The sequence below is a fragment of the Topomyia yanbarensis genome, chromosome 2 (genome assembly GCF_030247195.1).
Source record: "Topomyia yanbarensis strain Yona2022 chromosome 2, ASM3024719v1, whole genome shotgun sequence".
Classification (NCBI taxonomy): domain Eukaryota; kingdom Metazoa; phylum Arthropoda; class Insecta; order Diptera; family Culicidae; genus Topomyia; species Topomyia yanbarensis.
In genome coordinates, this window is record NC_080671.1 from 237053869 (window position 1) to 237075357 (window position 21489).

The 21489-nt window shown below is 31.8% G+C and overlaps 1 protein-coding gene and 1 pseudogene across 14 annotated transcripts in view; both read right to left on the reverse strand.

Moving 5' to 3' along the window:
* The window catches only part of LOC131678358 (neuronal acetylcholine receptor subunit alpha-7), a 1795942-nt gene that overhangs the window by 212814 nt on the left and 1561639 nt on the right, over nucleotides 1-21489 (reverse strand). The gene's annotated exons all lie outside the window — the stretch shown is intronic.
* Nucleotides 19120-20227, reverse strand: LOC131678363 (cytochrome b-like; annotated as a pseudogene).

Genomic DNA, 21489 nt, shown 5'->3' on the forward strand with positions numbered 1-21489 from the left:
ATTCTATAAGATAGTCGTAAATAATAAAAAAGAGTAATTAATGTTAAACAAACTATAATAAATAAAATAAAAAATTGATTTATATTAATAAGGTTTTGAATAACTAATCATTTGGGTAAAAATCCTAAAAATGGAGGTAATCCGCCAAGAGATAATAAATTAATAAATAAAAAAAAATTAATTAATGGATTTATTATATTAAAATTAAAAATTTGGTTAAAATGAAATAATTTAAAATTATTAAATATTAATAAAATTGATATTGATATAAAAGAATAAATAAAAAACGCTTTTAATCCACCTAACAGTGTGATGAGACATTTCTTATAACTCTTATCACTCTCTTCGGATATTATATCGTTTGAGAACATTTAGAACTTGATGCTTCGCGATGTTTTTGATAACACATACTACATGGGATAGTGGCAGGACTCAGAGAATCATTCAAATCAGCATAGGACAACATCAGTGCTAGAAATCTCAAACCAAATCAATGGGAAGGCGAAAAAATGGCCCATAAAATAGACATACAAACGAATTATTGCTAATGCTCTGTTAATAAAATATCTAAATTCCTCAATCAATGCATTGTGGTGGGAAAACTGATTTTTCTAAAGGGGTTATGTATATTGTACTGAGCCAAAAAAAATCGATTTTTTTTAATCGATTTGAAGTTTATACTTTACTCAAATTTCCAACGCGACTGAGAATTAAGAAATCAACGCTTTTTCTTGAAAAAAACCCACCATTCCACTATGGGTCACAAGGGCGGTTTTTCGGTACAGAAATCAATAACTTCCAAACCGTTCATTTTAGAGAAATTATGTCTGAGAGAATATTTTTGGAAATTAAATTTTCTTACTTTTAAAGCAAAATGTAGCTATGGTGGTCCTCTCAAACATTATTTTCGAAAAATTATGTTTAGAACTAAATGGTGTAGCAAGGTACTTACTTCAGCAAAGTTGTAGAAAAATGTTTTTCAAGTAACATTTTCAAATGCATCAAAGTTATAGCATTATAGCATTATCGGTTTTCATGTTATAATTATTTTTCTTATTTATCTTAGGGTGTCATTTTAGTGTTTCTGAAAAAGTCAGTTTTTTAACTATAACTTTTTAAATAGTTAGTCTATCTTCATACTCTCTATGAAGCAATTTTAGTACTTTTCATTGCGCATATTTCTGCTGAAGAATGTGAATCGATATCATTTTTCGTTATCGAATTACGATCATTTTTTTAAATAAAAATGATAGTTTTCAATGACCTCTAACTCAGAAGGTTGCAAAAACTAGCAGCTAAATTTGTACTCTTTCGAAAGTGCATCAAAAATACTGTAAAATATCTCAAAATCAACTTTTGCTTTTTTGTCATTCAGCGAAAAATGTTGACATCAACATTATGATTAAATGACATCAGCATACGGCTGTTTTTAAGGGTCTGGTCATTGCCATTTAGAACCTGCTTTACTAGATCAAAAAGTCGAGTTGTTAAATGATTTTTTGAGCTTGTCAAATATATGCACACAAATATTGAAAACGTTAGGCTCAGACAGATATTTATTTTACTATTCTACGTAACTACTTTATTATCATCGTCATCCTCATAGTTATAGTTATCTGAATCGTGTCTCTTTTCTCAAAGTGCTAACTTATTTAATATTGAACTTATTTCAGTGCGTTTACTGTATCGGGATCTTCTAACTGCAAGAACCGGATTAGACGAGTCCATTGCTCTAAAGAAAACATCTTCCATGTTCGCGACTCTTGAACAATTTCTACCGTGACTCAGTCGATCGTTCCGAGCCTCAGCTCCTTGTTCGCTCATGAAACTTGTTGGTAATGGAAGTGTTGACATAATATAAAATGTAGCGCATTTTGCCTTAAAAAGCAAATGAATTAAGGATTACCCTTCATTCTGTTCTAAGTAAGCGACGAATTTCTGTGAATGCTGGTTTGGGAGGAAGTGCAGTTTGAATCTTTTGTAGGAACTGTTAACGGCTTCTCAAAATATTTCGAATTTTTATCAAGCACTTTCGTCTCAATTCGATTACTGTCTTTCCAAAATTGATCAAACCTTTTACATGTTTTAATTGTTACAGCTTTTGCATTCTGAGTGAACTTATTTTTTTAATTTAGTCCCACATCAAATTATCTCATTATTTCCTCAAACACAACTTTTATTTTATTTTTATTTTCACCTTTGGCCACTTTCCAGAGATCGAACAACTTTATTTTATGCATTTTAACAGCACTAATAATACAAAGCACTACACGCATTGATCAAAGCAGTCGTCGGCTACTGCGATTCGATTCATGGATGAGATTGATACCAATTAAACTGTCACGACTCGTGGTGTTGTTGTTTATATTTGACATCGAAGGGCAAAAATGCTGACTTTGATTTTGAAATATTTTATAGTATTTTTGATGCACTTTCAAAAGAGTACAAATTTAGCTGCTAGTTTTTGCAACCTTCTGAGTTAGAGGACATTGAAAACTATCATTTTTATTTAAAAAAATGATCGTAACTCGATAACGAAAAATGATATCGATTCACATTCTTCAGCAGAAATATGCGCAATGAAAAGTACTAAAATTGTTTCATAGAGAGTAACTAACTAACTATTTAAAAAGTTATAGTTAAAAAACTGACTTTTTCAGAAACACCCTAAGTTAAAGAATAAAAATAATTATAACATAAAAACCGATAGTACTATAACTTTAATTCATTTGAAAATGTTAACTGAAAAACATTTTTCTACAACTTTGCTGAAGTAAGTACCTTGCTATACCATTTTGTTCGAAAAATAATTTTTCGAAAAGAATGTTTGAGAGGACCACCCTAGCTACATTTTACTTTAAAAGAAAGCGAATTTAATCCCCAAAAATATTCTCTCAGACATAATTTCTCTAAAATGAACGGTTTGGGAGTTATTGATTTTTGTACCGAAAAATCGCCCTTGTGACTCATAGTACATTCAAAGAAAATCAACAGTGCATATTTCCAGACTTGGTTTTATTTCCAATTTAGAACTATTGTGTTTTTACATCCTAGATTGCATGATTCAGTGATCGAAACCCAAAACTTCATGAAGTATTTGAAATTATTAAATTAAAATTTGTGTTTGCTATTGAAATTGACAAAATGATTGTATATATAGTATATAGTCCCTTTGGCGATTCTTTACTTTTACGGTCCCACCTATCAGCATTGAAGTATCGCCCTTACGTTTTTTTACAATACCAATTTTACAATTGGTGGGGGTTTGGTGAATCGATCTTAATGTCTAAACGGCATAATTCCGAAACCGTAATTTTTGAAGTTTTAAAATTATGCAGAATTAATTTTTCAGAAAATAGTAACAGAGCAAATAAGTACCAAAGTCCAAAAAAATCAATTTTTGTCAAACGTTTTTTTTTCGAGTTTACATCAAATCTCAATGTTTCATGCATTATAATGTCATTTGGCATCAAAAATACAAATTTGATTTTGAAAATTTTTCATTTCAGTTTATATGGGAATTTGTTGTGTGATTGCACTCTTCAACTCGTAACTCCGGAACCGGAAGTCCAATCAATGAAAAATTCAATAGCAGCCGATGGGAAGATTGTACCTTTCATTTGAGACTAACTTTGTGCAAATCGATCCAGCCATCTCTGATTAACAGAGGTCACATTTTTTCCACATACACACATACACACACATACACACACATACATACAGACATACATACACACACAGACATTTTCCGATCTCGATGAACTGAGTCGATTAGCATATGACACTCGGTCCTCCCGGTCGGGATTAGATCGACGAATTTTAGAGTGAATGAGAAAGGCAAAAACATTTTAAGCAATTGTTGAAATTTATGCATTTTTCGTTGAGCAGTTCTATGTTTCATAGAATTAAATCAATTTTAACTTCGCTTCCTATTAAATAAGGGGCCGTACACAAATGACGTAGCTTTTTTTCAGCGATTTTTGACCCCTCCCTCCCCCCTCGTAGCATTTGGTCACAAAATTCTAACCTCCCCCTCGTAAATAACGTAGCATTTACCTACCCCCTCCCCCTCGTCCCATGCACAGCGCCCGGGTGATGAAAAAAAAATTACATGCTTTTCAATTATTTTAAACACATGTCCTTTCGAAATGTTTGACGACTTTTATCAACATTTTCATTATAACAACAAATTTCGTGCAAAATAAGCCCATTTCATCACAAATATAGTGTTAATAGTTTTGTTTTGAATTTTATATGTCAAGGGGAGCATGAAGAGAAGTTCTCTCAATCCTGCAGCTGCCAATGATTCTAAGAAACATACGTTCATCTAAATTACTAAATTTAGTTTGGTTGATTCCGAAGTGAAAATTTAATTCAGCTTCCAAACTAAGTCTACTAGTTAGCAACATTAGCTAACTAATGTAGCAAGTTAAATCCGCATACAAAATCTTTTCGTATTTTTGCGAACTTGAAATTGAAATTCTGCGAATTGTAAAATTTACCTCATGAAAAACCGCATCAAAAGTAACTTGTTTGAATTTAAATTCATTTCTCTTGGGAACGGAGGATCATTAAATTGTTTTCTCTAAACAATGGGTTTTAAACATAATGCTACGTCGCACAACTTCTGACCCTACCCTCCCCCTCGTCACACTTCGTCACAAATTTGGTATACCCTCCCTACCCCCCAAAATGCTACGTCATTTATGCATGGCCCCTAAAGACCCTTATTACAGTACATCTCTACAAAAACGAGATCAATTTGAAAATAAATCTGAGGATTATGATTGATTACAGAACTCTGGAATTTTCTATTGGCATGTTTTCAGACAGGAATTTGATATTGATGCTATTAGACAACTGTGAAATCAAGACCAATAGATCAGTTGCATATCAGGAGGACCCCATTCCGAAAATTTATCAAAAGTCCTCATGATGTTTACAACAACAGGTTATCAATCTACGGATCAGATAATTGTTATTGTAATATTGAATTAAATCAGTCTGCATCAATAAATTTTCAACTTCAATCCAATATTTTTTTTTGGGTGTGGTTGGGGGGGGGGGGGTTGTGTGGTGTCAAACCCCAAAACCTTCTCTTGGCTACGCCGTTGCTTGGAGTTATTTATTTCGCTTTTCATTTTCCGATATGTTTCAGATCGATCCGATGGTTATAAGTTAGAAAAATTGCAGAGAGAAGGTTCGCACAAATGAACATTTTTGTACTGATAAGTTATCAAGTTCCTTCCAGACAACTTGGAAGTGTTCGGTGATTATTTCTAGCGGTTGTAGATAGTAAAATGAAATACAAAATTCGTTTTATCGAAATAATGTTTGGCTTATTTCAATGGATTATTACTATATTGAACAATAAATAGGCGACAAAGAGTAATCCACAAACAACAAGCCATAACTTTTTAAGTATCCAAAATAGATATTTGAAGTCTTCAGTAAAGTTATTCGCAAAAGTAAGAGCTACAAATTTGCTGAAGGCATCATTTCGATATAATCATTTCCAAGAAAATTTGTGAAAATATCTCACTCATAGGGGGATTAATTAGCAAAAGCACAATACCAAAAGAAAGGGCATATTACCTCCATTAAATTCTCCGAAGATACAATTGACCTAAAATAAGCCGTTTTGGCGTTAATAATAGATTACATGTTTTTGGTCATATTTCTGGCTATGGGAAATGATAAAAATCTTTCGTCCGCATTCAATGTTAAATATCTCTTTTGATAATAGTCCGATTTCAACAATCTATAGCTTGTTCGAAAAGTATTCGTTAAAGCTGGCTAAAAACATATAAATTGTTAATCTACATTGTCAATTTCGGCAGATAATTTAAAAAAACTGCAAAAAACGCCATTTTTACGCATTCAAACATTCATATCTTGGAAACTAAACATCAGAATCAAAAACAAATTAATAGCGTTTTTTAGTTCTTTCATTTAAAATTGGTTTGGATAAGATCGGTTCAGCCATTGCTGAGAAACACGAATGAGAATTTGTCCGTTACATACACACACACACAGACACACACACACAGACATTGTCCCAAATCGTCGAGCTGAGTCGATTGGTATATAAGACTCGGCCCTCCGGGCCTCGGAAAAAATCTTGAAAGTTTGAGCGAATTCTATACATTTCTTTTATAAGAAATGTAAAAATATCTTAATCATAATAATTCATTATTTATTATAGCTATTAATATTCAACTTAAATGATTAATAGAAGAAAAAGCTATTAATTTTCGTAAAGAGGTTTGATTTAATCCTCCTAATGCTCCAATAATAGCTGAAAGAATAATAGAAATTATAAGTAAATAATAATTTCAATTATATGAAATTAATATTAAAGGAGCTATTTTTTGTCAAGTTATTAAAATTAAAGCATTAATTCAATTTAATCCTTCTATTACACCAGGGAATCAAAAATAGAAAGGGGCAGCTCCACTTTTTAGTAATAGAGTAGATAAAATTAATCATTCATTAAAATTATTAATTATTATTCAATTTATATTAAAAATTAATATTCTAAAAATAATAGAAAATAATAAAATAGAAGAAGCAAAAGCTTGAATAAGAAAATATTTTAATCTACTTTCTGAGGTAAGAAGATTTTTTTTACCTTCATTTATTAGGGGAATAAATGAAAGTAAATTAATTTCTAAACCTATTCAAGCTCTAAATCAAGAAAATGATGAAATTGTAATTAATGAGCCACAAATTAATATAATAAAAAAAAGATTATTTGAAATTTTTATAATTAAAAAAAAAGGATTATAACCTTTATAATTAGGGTATGAACCTAAAAGCTTAATTAGCTTATTTTTATATATATATATATATATATATATATATATATATATATATATATATATATATATATATATATATATATATATATATATATATATATATATATATATATATATATATATATATATATATATATATATATATATATATATATATATATATATATATATATATATATATATATATATATATATATATATATATATATATATATATATATATATATATATATATATATATATATATATATATATATTTAAATAAAAATATATTTTATTGTATGAAGCACAAAAATTTTTGAAATTTTTAGAAATAGTTTAATTCTATTAAATATAATGAATAAAGTAAAACTTTATGATTTATCCTATCAAGATAACCCTTTTTATCAGGCAATTCATTTTTAGATAATAATTTATTTATTATTTATATGTGAAAAAAAAATAACGGAATTAAATTAGTTATATAGTATAAATAAAGTTTAATAGGATTAAATGGCCGATAATAAGTAATAAATTGTAAATTTATTTATGAGATATATTCTCTTTAATCAAACTTTATATTCATAAATGATATTAGACTGCAATTCTAAAGGAATAATTATAAAATTATTAAAGTTTAAAATAATTTTATAATTATAGATATAATTATTATATAAATTATTTATATATAAATATATCATATATATATATATATATATATATATATATATATATATATATATATATATATATATATATATATATATATATATATATATATATATATATATATATATATATATATATATATATATATATATATATATATATATATATATATATATATACATAAATAATAATATTAAAAAAAAACAATAATATTAATATAAATTATTATAATAATATATAAATTATTTATATAATATATATAATATAATTATAATAATAAAAATTTATTTTATGGGATTAGTTATTATTGATTATAAATAAATTAATTTAAAAATAATAATAAATATTTATAATAAATTATTATATTTATTGGGCATTACTATTATTTTTTAATATTAATTATTTTATTGTTAATTAAAATTAATATATATATATATATATATATATATATATATATATATATATATATATATATATATATATATATATATATATATATATATATATATATATATATATATATATATATATATATATATATATATATATATATATATATATATATATATATATATATATATATATATATATATATATATATATATATATATATATATATATATATATAATTATTAAAGATATTTATTTAATTAATAATATATAAATTATAATTAATATGTTATATATAATAAAAAATTTAATTTAGGGGGTTAAGTTATTTATTGGTTATAAATAAATTAACTTAGGGGATTAATTATTTATGTTAAATAGTAAGATACTATTTTAGGGAGGAATGCACTATTATTTTTTAATATTAATTATTTTATTGTTAAATTAAAATTAATATATTGATCGCGCACAATTTTCCCTACGTTGTGACTTTTGCGTAACGTTTCACCAACGACGAAAGAAATCTCCTTACTCGACGATGGAAGCGAAAATACCACGGCAGCGGGATGGACTAAATGCACTAACAGCAGTTTGGATCACACAAAAAGGTAAGATTTTATTTCACTGCACTTTAATTCCAATTTTCCTTTAGGCGATGTTCACTGTTCGACGGTCAAGAACTACTGAATTTTATTTCTTCGTTTCAAAAACCAACTACCTAGGAAACAGCTGATCCGTACAACACTGTACATGCGGAACAGCGGAAAATGAACCTAACTTTTGGTAGCAACATAACAGCGTACTAGATGCCTACAGTGACACTTCGCTTATCTACTTCAACATCACCGTCTCCTTGAAATAACACATTTCAAAACAAAACAAAACAATTTCGGTAATTCTACATGCTTCACATTACAACTATTTACTAATATTTTCTTTTTCTTTTACAGCAAATCATCCAGATTGGGCCGGTTGTGGGTTGGTGGCCAGCAGCTAATTGTCGTCGTCGTCTCCTGATGCAGCAGCGAAATCCGGCAGCAAACAGATTTTAGTGATCGGACGGCTGATTGTACCACGAGCAGTGCGCAGCAGTACAACTCTTGCTAGCCCATCCGGGCCCGGGGAAGTTGACTCAATTCGAGCAAGTGGCCAACGGATTGGTGGTTGCAGTTCATCTACGACGATGACCATACGCCCAGGCAAAATTTGTTCGTTCCGCAAATGCTTGGTGGTATCCTTTTGCAGTTCCTGCAAATATTCTGAGCGCCAGTGTTTCCAACATTTTTGAACGTGCAACTGCAGCTGCTGATAATGATCCAGTCGGTTGACCGGAATGTTGTGGTGATCTGGGTCGGGCAAGGCGAGGATGCTGGTGCCGATAAGAAAATGGGCCGGCGTGAGAGCAGCAAGATCGTTAGGATCATCAGACATTGGCAGTAAAGGACGTGAATTCATCATTGATTCAACCTGCGTGAGCACTGTGCTGATATCCTCAAACGATAGGCGCGATGGACCCAACTGCCGAAATAGATGCTTCTTGGCCACTTTGACTGCTGCTTCCCATAATCCGCCGAAATGAGGTGCCTTCGGTGGATTTAGATGCCAAGTGATTCCTTCCTCTGCACAATACGATGAGATTTTGTCGATTTCGTTCTGGTTTTTGAGCATAGCAAATAATTTTCCCATTTCATTTTTAGCCCCTTCAAAGTTTTTGCCGTTGTCCGAATGAATGTGCGCTGGACGTCCTCTTCTGGCTATGAACCGACGGAGTGCACATAAGAAAGCCTGCGTTGTCAAATCACTCACGAGCTCTAGATGAACAGCTTTGGTGGCAAAGCAGACGAACACGGAAATGTAGGCCTTCGTCGGAGAGGCACGTTTGTGGATTGGTTTGAGATAGAGCGGGCCAGCATAATCTACACCGGTGATACTAAATGGACGGCTTGGAATGATTCGATGGACGGGTAGCTGACCAATTTGCTGCTGCGCAGGTACAGGATTGAGTCGAGTGCATCGAAAGCAGTTTCGTACGGTACTGTGCGCCAATCTGCGTCCGTGCAGTGGCCAAAATTCCTCGCGTACTGTTGATAATAAAAGGCGCCCACCGGCGTGTAGCATTCGGCGGTGATAATATTCCATTAGTAGACAGGAAAGCGGGTGGAAGCTAGGCAGTAGGGCAGGATGTTTTGATTGGTAGGGCAGTTGGGATAACTTTAATCGACCTCCGACTCTCAAAACTTTCTCTTGATCCAGAAATGGGCTCATTTGACGGACGTGCGAACGCTTTGGAACCGAATTCCCTTTTTCCAGCTCTCTGATTTCCGGGGCGAAGGCTTCTTGTTGTGCAAGTCGAACTATTAACGTTTTGGCTTTCGATAACTCTTCCACAGATAATGTTCTCGCTGGATTCGATGTGGGGGGAGGCTGAGTTCTGGTTCTTGTACGTGTATTGACTATAAAACGGATACAGTATCCAATGACGTGAAGCAGGCGAGTGAACGATGACCAGCGAAGAAATAACGGATTGACCGATGTGTTCAATTACACAGCTGCTACGACGTGTCGCACTTCGAGTACATCATCAGCAACAATTGGCGGGGTACGAGTTTTCCATTCTCCTTCGGTCAGTGACAACCAGCGGGGGCCTTGGTCCCACAACGTACTTTTCAGAAAATCTTCTACCGACATTCCACGGGATACTAGGTCAGCCGGATTTTCGCATCCAGATATGTGCATCCACTGGCAGCCATGGGTATAATGCTGCACCTCAGAGACTCTATTCCCTACGAACGTTTGCCAAGTGTTTGGAGGTGATCGAATCCACTGCAGCGTGACGGCGGAGTCCGACCAGAAGTACGAGGCAGAAACTTCAACATCTATGGCCTGCTTGATGCGATCATGCAGATGCGAAGCCAAAACAGCAGCGCAAAGTTCAAGACGGGCAAGGGTGAGACGCTTTAGTGGGGCGACTCGTGACTTGGCGGCGAGAAGCTGAATTCTTACGTTTCCCATTTCGTCTTTACAGCGGGCGTACGTGCATGCACCGTATGCCGATTCGGATGCATCTGCAAATGTATGCAACTGGATGGTTGATTGTGGAAGGAATACATAGCGGGTTACTCGATAGGCAGAGATTTTGGGCAGCTCCTGATGATATTTATTCCACTTATGACAAACGTTTTCAGGAACTGGCTCATCCCAACCAGTCGATAATAACCACATATCTTGCATTAGAATTTTGGCTCTAACTATGACCGGAGCAATGAGGCCAAGTGGGTCGAATAATTTCGCAATATCCGATAAAATGGAACGTTTGGTAGGTGCTTCATCGCGATGCTGCACATGCGAATCGAACCGTAGAAAATCTCCTTCCGGCTCCCAGTTAATTCCAAGCGCCTTTATTGTTTCATGGGGGGTGAATTGTAATGTAGATTGGGTGCCAATTTGATCGTCGTTCAATCCCTGCAGAACATCAAGCCGATTTGATGTCCACTTACGAAGTTCAAATCCTCCCTTCTCGAGTAATTCGCTAAGCTCTGTGCGGAGGTGAATGGCTTCGTCTACCGACTTTGCCCCGCCGATGAAGTCGTCGACGTAGAAATTTTTTCGTAAAGCCTTGCTGCCAAATCGATACGATCCTCCTTCGTCGTTTGCCAATTGCTGAAGCGTGCGTGTTGCGAGAAAGGAGGACGGAGCTAGACCGTAGGTCACAGTACGCAATTCGTACGTTTGAATAGGCGATTCTGGAGAGAACCGCCATAAAATGCGCTGCAATGGAGTATCGTCGGGGTGCACTAGAACTTGTCGGTACATTTTTGCCACGTCTCCGACGAGGGCGATCGGGTATGTACGGAAGCGAAGAATCATGGCGAGTAGGTCATCCTGAACCACTGGTCCGACGCAAAGAGCATCGTTGAGCGAAAATCCAGTGGAAGTTTTTGCTGAGCCGTCAAATACGACGCGAACCTTTGTCGTCGTGCTGGATTCTTTAACTACTGGGTGATGGGGTAAGTAGTATTCTATACCACAGCTAGTATCTTCGGGTTTGACCAGCTGCATGTGCCCAAGCTGAAGGTACTCCTGCATGAATTGGTGGTACTCCTGCTTCAAACTGGAGTCTCGTTCCAAACGTCTCTCTAGAAATTCGAATCGGCGCAATGCGTTTGTTTTAGACTGGCCTAGCATAACGGCGAAGTCTTGCTTTCTGGGTAAACGAACCATATATCGTCCTTCGGAATTTCTCGCAACCGTTGACTGGTAAAAGGACTCACAATGACGTTCTTCGGTGGAATAGTTGTCCTTGGTAGTTAGTTCCTCCATTTGCCAGAATCGTTCTAGACTTTCCTCCAAAGAGACCATCGATACAGCTACTACACTGCAAGAGTTGGAGGTACATGTCAAGCTTGGTATAGAGAAAGCTGAACCCGCAGAGCCTGCCACAATCCATCCGAAAACGCTATCTACTAATAACGGAAGATTGCCGTGCAGCTGTATTCGAGACGCGGTTGGGAAGAAAGAGTAAAAGTGTTTAGCGCCGATGACCATATCGATTGGCTGGCTTTTGTTAAATGCTGGGTCCGCCAGGAACAGGTCCTTTGGAATATTCCACATCTTTGTATCGATGGTTTGTGCAGGTAGGTCGGCGGTGACCTTATCCATCACAAGAAAGTTAACGCCGCACGAAAAATTCTCTTTTCTTGAAGTGATCTGGGCGTATACCGATTCACGTATCGCCTTGGATAGCTGACCGGCACCTTGAACAGTAATGTTAACGGGACTCCTTTTCATACGAAGAATTCGTGCGACACGCTCTGAAATTAGATTCGGCTGCGATGCACTGTCCAACAATGCTCGCGCTGGATGTGCATGTCCGAATGCATCGATCACGTTTACGATGACTGTAAGCAAAAATACGTTCTCGCGTGGTTGTTGGAGAGAAGCACTCGTTTCAATCGAAAGAGGTATTTCCGTCGCCGCAACGGTTGTTTGCCCACGATTGTCGATGGAATTGGTTGGAATCGGTTGCCTAGAATCCGGGTGGCGCGAAATATTCTCATTGTTGGGCTTTCTAGGACCGTTGGATTGATCGAAATGCAAAAGAGTGTGGTGACGCTGGTTGCATTTTCTGCAGTTCAGATCACAGGGACAGTTGCGAACGAAATGGTTCCCTTTCAGACAATTGTGGCACAGTCGCCTCGAGTTGACTGCCCGCTGTCGCTCAGCCATCGAAAACTGAATGAATTTCTCGCACCTCGACAAAGAATGGGCCTGGTTGCACACCGGGCATTTAAGAGAAGAACCAGTGGTAGAAGCACAAGCAGATAAACGGAATTGGGAGTGCCTCTTGAAGTGGTGGGAAGATGCAATGTCGCTACTGGAACCGGGGTTGGAAGCAGGCTGGTGATTGACGGATATCGACTCTAGAACTCGTGTTCTCCTCTGCAGAAAATCTATCAAACAAGTGTAGTTTGGGTTATCTACTGTAGATGCGTGGTCTTCCCAGGCCTTGAGGGAATCATCGTGGAGGCGCGTACACAGCAGGTGCTCAAGAAGGGTACTCCATGCGTCGGTCGGTTCCCCCAATTGGTGCAGAATTTTTGTGTGGCGCTCGAATTCATCTACCAAGCTATGTAGCGTTGCAGCAGTCTCCTTCTTCATGTGCGGAATGTCGAAGAGTGCCTGCAGATGTCGCTTTTTCAAAAGATAATCATTGGAATATCTACCTTCAAGTGCTCCCCATGCTAGTGAGTAGTTAGCAGAACATATAGCAATGGACTCGATTAGCTGGGCAGCCTCTCCCTTAACGGCAGCCTTCAAGTAGTGGAATTTTTGAATAGGCGGAACATCAGCATTATTGTGAATCAGAGCCAAAAACGTATCATGGAAGGTAAGCCATTGTTGGTAATCCCCATCGAATTCGGGTAGCGAAATCGTCGGGAGTTTGATGCCAGAAAGAGCGGAATTAGCATGCAGAGAGTGAGGGATACTAGCGTCAGGAAGTTGAGGCAATTTAGTAATCAAAGAAGCTTTTATTGTAAAAAGCCGAGGTTCAAAGTTGGCACGAATTGATGCATGGTGTGCCCTACCTTCATCATCTATCGCTTCAGCTTCCAGTTCAGCTTGCACTTCCTCCAGCGTAGTCCACATCGTGTCCAGGTACTCCAACCTCAACTGTACTTGCGCCTGATCTCTTTCAGCAATATAGTCCTCTAAAAAAGCCTCTGCCCGACCCAAAGCCTCGACCACTGTATTTCTCCTCGTTGTCAGCTGGTAGATTCGCTGGTCATCGGCCATCTTGAATGGCAATGATAAATGTGGGTGGTGCGATCCGCAAAATACGTAGATCTGTTGAAATAAAGACCACGGTAGACCCGACGGATAAAATGAATCTACTTGGAAAGGTACTCACCTTTTCCAAGGCAAGAAAAGCCTTGGATTTTTAATACAACAGGAACAGGTTACACTGCACGTGATGGACGTCAGCAGTTTGATTTCTATCGAACGATAAGTGCAGTAAGCAGCTTAATTCCGGAACGAAAGGAAGCGTTCTCTTCAAGTTATTACAGCGATGGCCGCAGGCGACGTTAACAAGATGGCGTCGGATGTGTAAGGCGATGGACCTCAAGCCCACCGGATACGGCGCAAGGGCCGGCAAAGTAATCCGAAGAATGGCGCAGGGGCCGGCGTATGAATTGAGCGTAGAACCTGGCTGCCTACCTCTTTGCTAATGAAGCTGATTCACCAAGATCGTCCTTCTTGACACGACAGTCGAAGTTGCCGAAAACTCGAGAAAAATGCAATGCAGAAGAAAGAAACGGGTATCTAGAGCGCACCAGAAAGCACCAAAAAAGGATTGGACAGAAACTAACCTTCTGCCTGAAGGTATCAGGCCTTGTACGAATATTTCCCAACAGCTTGTATCCAGAACTTGCGATGGCGGTCTTCGGGTATTCAGCAAGAATAGACGGCGTCTACAAATGGCGATTTGGCGAACGTTCAGGGTGTTTTCCAGCAGCGCAATGGCGTTTTCCAGCGAATCGACGATGGTGGAACCGATCGTTTGCAGATGGCGATCCTGGTCACGGCACCAAATATGATCGCGCACAATTTTCCCTACGTTGTGACTTTTGCGTAACGTTTCACCAACGACGAAAGAAATCTCCTTACTCGACGATGGAAGCGAAAATACCACGGCAGCGGGATGGACTAAATGCACTAACAGCAGTTTGGATCACACAAAAAGGTAAGATTTTATTTCACTGCACTTTAATTCCAATTTTCCTTTAGGCGATGTTCACTGTTCGACGGTCAAGAACTACTGAATTTTATTTCTTCGTTTCAAAAACCAACTACCTAGGAAACAGCTGATCCGTACAACACTGTACATGCGGAACAGCGGAAAATGAACCTAACTTTTGGTAGCAACATAACAGCGTACTAGATGCCTACAGTGACACTTCGCTTATCTACTTCAACATATATATATATATATATATATATATATATATATATATATATATATATATATATATATATATATATATATATATATATATATATATATATATATATATATATATATATATATATATATATATATATATATATATATATATATATATATATATAATTATTTAAGATATTTATTTAATTAATAATATATAAATTATAATTAATATATTATATATAATAATAAAAAAAATTAATTTAGGGGGTTAAGTCATTTATTGGTTATAAATAAATTAATTTAGGGGATTAATTATTTATGTTAAATAGTAAGATACTATTTTAGGGAGGAATGCACTATTATTTTTTAATATCAATTATTTTATTGTTAAATTAAAATTAATATATATATATATATATATATATATATATATATATATATATATATATATATATATATATATATATATATATATATATATATATATATATATATATATATATATATATATATATATATATATATATATATATATATATATATATATATATATATAATTATTTAAGATATTTATTTAATTAATAATATATAAATTATAATTAATATATTATATATAATATATTATTTTATTTTAATATAAGTTTTGTTTTAGTAATAATATAAAGTATTGGTAAAATTTGTGCCAGCTACCGCGGTTATACAAATAATACAAATAAAAATTTTTGTTAATAGTTAAATTGTAGTTAAATAGTTTTAATATAAATTTATAAGGTGAAATTTTTAAATTTATAAAATATTAATATAAAAATAATTGAAGCTTTAAACTTTTATAAATAAACTAGGATTAGATACCCTATTATAAAAAATAAATATATATATATAAATTATTAAAGTAGTATTAGTTATATTCTTAAAATTTAAAAAATTTGGCGGTATTTTAGGCTATTCAGAGGATTCTGTTCTGTAATTGATAATCCACAATGTACCTTACTTAAATTTTTAAAATTTGTATATCGTCGTCATCAGAATATATTATAAGATATAATTTTCTAAATATTTAATAAAATAAAATGTCAGATCAAGGTGCAGTTTATATTTAAGTAGAAATGGATTTCAATAAATTTATTTAAAATGGATAATTTTTTGAAATAAAAATTTGAAAGTGGATTTGATAGTAATATAAAATAGATTATTTATATGATTTTAGCTCTAAAATATGTACATATCGCCCATCGTTCTTATTTTTAAAATAAGATAAGTTGTAACATAGTAGATGTACTGGAAAGTGTATCTAGAATGACAATTTAAAGCTTAAATAATAAAGTATTTCATTTACATTGAAAAGAAATTTGTGTAATTCAATTTAAATTGAATAAATTTTATTTATTAATTTTTTTTATTTTATTTATTTATTAATAAAAATAATTTTATTGATATAAGTTTAAGTATTTTTTAAAGAAAAAATATTTATTAATTATAGTATATTTGTATTGTAAAAGAAAATTGAAATAATTTGAAAAATTTTTATTTTAAAAGAAGATTTAATTTATTGTACCTTGGGTATCAGGGTTTATAAATTAATTAATTATTATATAAATTTTTCTCGAATTTTAAAGATTTAATTATATATAAAAATTACTGTGGAATAATTATTTTTAATATATAATTAGAAATGAAATGTTAATCGTTTTAAAATATATCTAGTTTTTTAAGAAATAAATTTAATTTAGATTTATTAAAAAAATATTTTAATTAAATTAAAGTATTTTTTTAATAAAATTAATATTTTAAGGGATTAGCTTTAAAATAAATTTTTATATTTTATTTAAATTAATAATAAGTGTAAGTTTAAAAATAGCTATCATTAATAAATTTATTATAATTTATTTTATTTAAATTATTATTTATTTATAAAATTAAATTATTTATTAAAATATAAATTTTAATTTAAAAAATTTATTAATTATGATAAAATTAGTATATAAATTATTATATGAATTATTATAAATGAAAGGTTTAAATAAGGAATTCGGCAAATTAAATATATTCACCTGTTTATCAAAAACATGTTTTTTTGAATTTAATTTAAAGTCTAACCTGCCCACTGAATTTTTTGAAGGGCCGCAGTATTTTGACTGTGCGAAGGTAGCATAATCAATAGTTTTTTAATTGAAAGCTTGTATGAATGGTTAAATGAGATATATACTGTCTTTTTAAAATTTTATAGAATTTTATTTTTTAATTAAAAAGTTAAAATAAAATTAAAGGACGAGAAGACCCTATAGATCTTTATTTTTATTATTTATTAATTAAAAAGAATAATAAAATTTATAATTTATATAAAAATTTTACTGGGGTGGTATTAAAATTTAATTAACTTTTATAATTTATTTACATTAATATATGAATAATTGATCCAATTATATTGATAAAAATTTAAGTTACCTTAGGGATAACAGTGTAATTTTTTTTTAGAGTTCATATCGATAAAAAAGATTGCAACCTCGATGTTGAATTAAGAGTTAATTTTAGGTGTAGAAGTTTAAAGTTTAGGTCTGTTCGACCTTTAAATTCTTACATGATTTGAGTTCAAACCGGTGTAAGCCAGGTTGGTTTCTATCCTTAATAAAATTTTATTTTATAGTACGAAAGGACCTAAAATAAAAAATATAAATTTTATTATTATGAATAAAATTAATATAATTGTTAAACTATTTTGGCAGATTAATGCAATAAATTTAGAATTTATAAATATAATTAAAATATAATTATAAATAGTAGTGTTTTTTATAGATTATTATTTAAGTTTAGTTGGAAGATTATTATTAGTAATTTGTGTATTAGTAGGAGTAGCTTTTTTAACTTTATTAGAACAAAAAGTTTTAGGATATATTCAAATTCGGAAAGGGCCTAATAAAGTAGGATTTATTGGATTGTTACAACCATTTAGTGATGCTGTAAAATTATTTACTAAAGAAAGAACTTATCCATTATTATCTAATCATATTTTTTATTATTTTTCTCCTATTTTTTCTTTATTTTTATCTTTATTAATTTGATTATGTATTCCTTATTTAATTAAATTATATTCATTTAATTTAGGAGTATTATTTTTTTTTGTATTACTAGTTTAGGAGTTTATACAGTAATAATTGCAGGTTGATCATCTAATTCAAATTATTCTTTATTAGGAGGATTACGAAGAGTTGCTCAAACGATTTCTTATGAAGTAAGATTAGCTTTAATTTTATTGAATTTTATTTTTTTAATTGGAAATTATAATTTTTTATTTTTTTTGAATTTCAAAAATATGGTTGATTTATTTTATTTTGTTTTCCTTTAAGATTAGTTTGATTTGCATCATGTTTAGCTGAAACTAATCGAACACCTTTTGATTTTGCTGAGGGAGAATCTGAATTAGTTTCAGGATTTAATGTTGAATATAGAAGAGGAGGATTTGCATTAATTTTTTTAGCAGAATATTCAAAAATTTTATTTATGAGAATATTATTTTGTGTAATTTTTTTAGGAAGTGATATTTATAGATTTTTTTTTTTAAAACTTACAGTTATTGCTTTTATATTTATTTGAGTTCGAGGGACATTATCTCGATTTCGTTATGATAAATTAATATATTTAGCTTGAAAAAGATTTTTACCTATATCTTTGAATTATTTATTTTTTTTATTGGTATTAAAATTTTTATTATATTTTTTATAATATAATGAATGATTTTTAGTAATAAAAAAAAATTAATAGAAGATTGTACTTCTTTTTTATGTTTTCAAGACATATACTATAAAAGTTTATTAATTAGTTTAATTTATTGTCTCAATATTTTGATAACAATTGATTAAGAATAAAATAAGAAAAATATAATACAGTTAAAATTTGTCCTGTAAGTACATATGGAGTTTCTACAGGTCGAGCTCCAATTCAGGTTAATAAAGAAAAAATAATAACTAAATTTCAAAATAAAATTTGATTTAATGGATAAAATTGAAATCCTCGAAATTTATTTAAGTGAATAAATGGGAGAATAAATAAAATAGCAATAGAAATTACCAATCCAATTACACCTTCTAATTTATTAGGAATTGATCGTAAAATAGCATATGCAAATAAAAAATATCATTCTGGTTGAATGTGAACAGGAGTAACTAAAGGATTTGCAGGAATAAAATTTTCAGGATCTATTAATAAATAATTAAATTTTCAAATAAAAGTTATTAAAATTCAAATAAATATAATAAATCCAATTAAATCTTTGTATACAAAATATGGATGAAAAGGAATTTTATCAATATTACTATTTAATCCTAAAGGGTTATTAGATCCAGTTTGATGTAAAAATAATAAAGGGTAAAATAAAATGAAAAGTAAAAAATCGAGTTAAAGTAGCATTATCAACAGCAAATCCTCCTCAAATTCATTGAACAAGATCATTTCCTAAATATGGGATAGCAGATAATAAATTAGTAATAACTGTAGCTCCTCAAAAAGATATTTGACCTCAAGGTAAAACATATCCAAGAAATCCTGTAGCTATTACTATAAATAAAATAATTACTCCAATTATTCAAGTGGGAATAAAAATATATGAATTATAGTAAATTCCTCGTCCTACATGAATAAATAAACAAGCAAAAAAAAAGGATGCTCCATTAGCATGGCAAATTCGTAAGAATCATCCATTATTAACATCTCGATAAATATGATTAACTCTATTAAAAGCTGTTTCAATATCTGCAGTATAATGTATTGCTAAAAATAAACCAGTTAAGATTTGAATAATTAAACATAATCCTAATAAAGATCCAAAATTTCATAATGCAGAAATATTAATTGGTGTAGGTAAATCAATTAATGAATTATTTATAATTTTAATTAAGGGATGAGATTTTCGTAAAGGTTTATTCATTAATTTATTGGTCGTAAAGGACCATAATTTTTTTTTGTAATTTTTACTGTTACAAGAAGAGTTAAAAAAAGATAATTAATTATTAATAGTGTAATTATATTAGTTGGAAAATTATATATTTTATTTAAAGATAAAATATCTTCGGAAAAAAATATATTAAAATTTGTAAAAATATTTATTTCATTATTTATTAAAAAATTTTCTATTATTATATTGTCAAATATAAATATTAAAATAATATTTTTATATTTATATTCTGGACAAGAGCAGTGGTTTTTAGCGGGTCGGGTGATGGCAGCCCAAACCCGTTCCCTGACAATGGGGTTTTTGTACATTTTTCCTCACTCAGGGTTTTTCTGAAAATTTTTTTACTGCTCTCAAAAAAAAAAAAAAAAAAACATACATACATACATACATACATACATACATACATACATACATACATACATACATACATACATACATACATACATACATACATACATACATACATACATACATACATACATACATACATACATACATACATACATACATACATACATACATACATACATACATACATACATACATACATACATACAATACATTCACACATACATACATACATACATACATACATACATACATACATACATACATACATACATACATACATACATACATACATACATACATACATACATACATACATACACACATACATACACACAGATATTTTGCGATCTCGACGAACTGAGTCGAATGTTATATGAGACTCGGTCCTCCGGCCCTCGGTTAGAAAATCGGTTTTTGGAGCAATTGCATAACCTTTCTATATGAGAAAGGTAAAAGAATAATATTTAATTAGCTTAATCAGCATGAGTTCAATGTTATCTTCATGTGATTATATTTTGAAATGTCGGTGGAATGGGTTTGAAAGTGGAGGGAATGTGGGGTTAGGAGAGTGGGAGTGGAGGATGCGTCAGAAATCCTGCATCTTATTTCGGTATACGGGTGGATGAAGAAAATGCGGGCGTGAGGGTGGTCTAAGGAGAGAGGAGTGATGAAGGAGGGTGGTGTAAGGGCAAGGCGGGAGGGAGGGGCGGCGACGCAATACTCAACTGCATATTTTGCCTTCCATTTGAGACTTGGTTTGAGAAAATCGGTTCAGTCATCACCGAAGAACCGATGTGACTTTAATTGTGGAATGTGCCCGGAATTCCGGAATCGTCGATAGTGGACAATATATTCAAAGAATGTTTGATTGGCAATCAGTGATC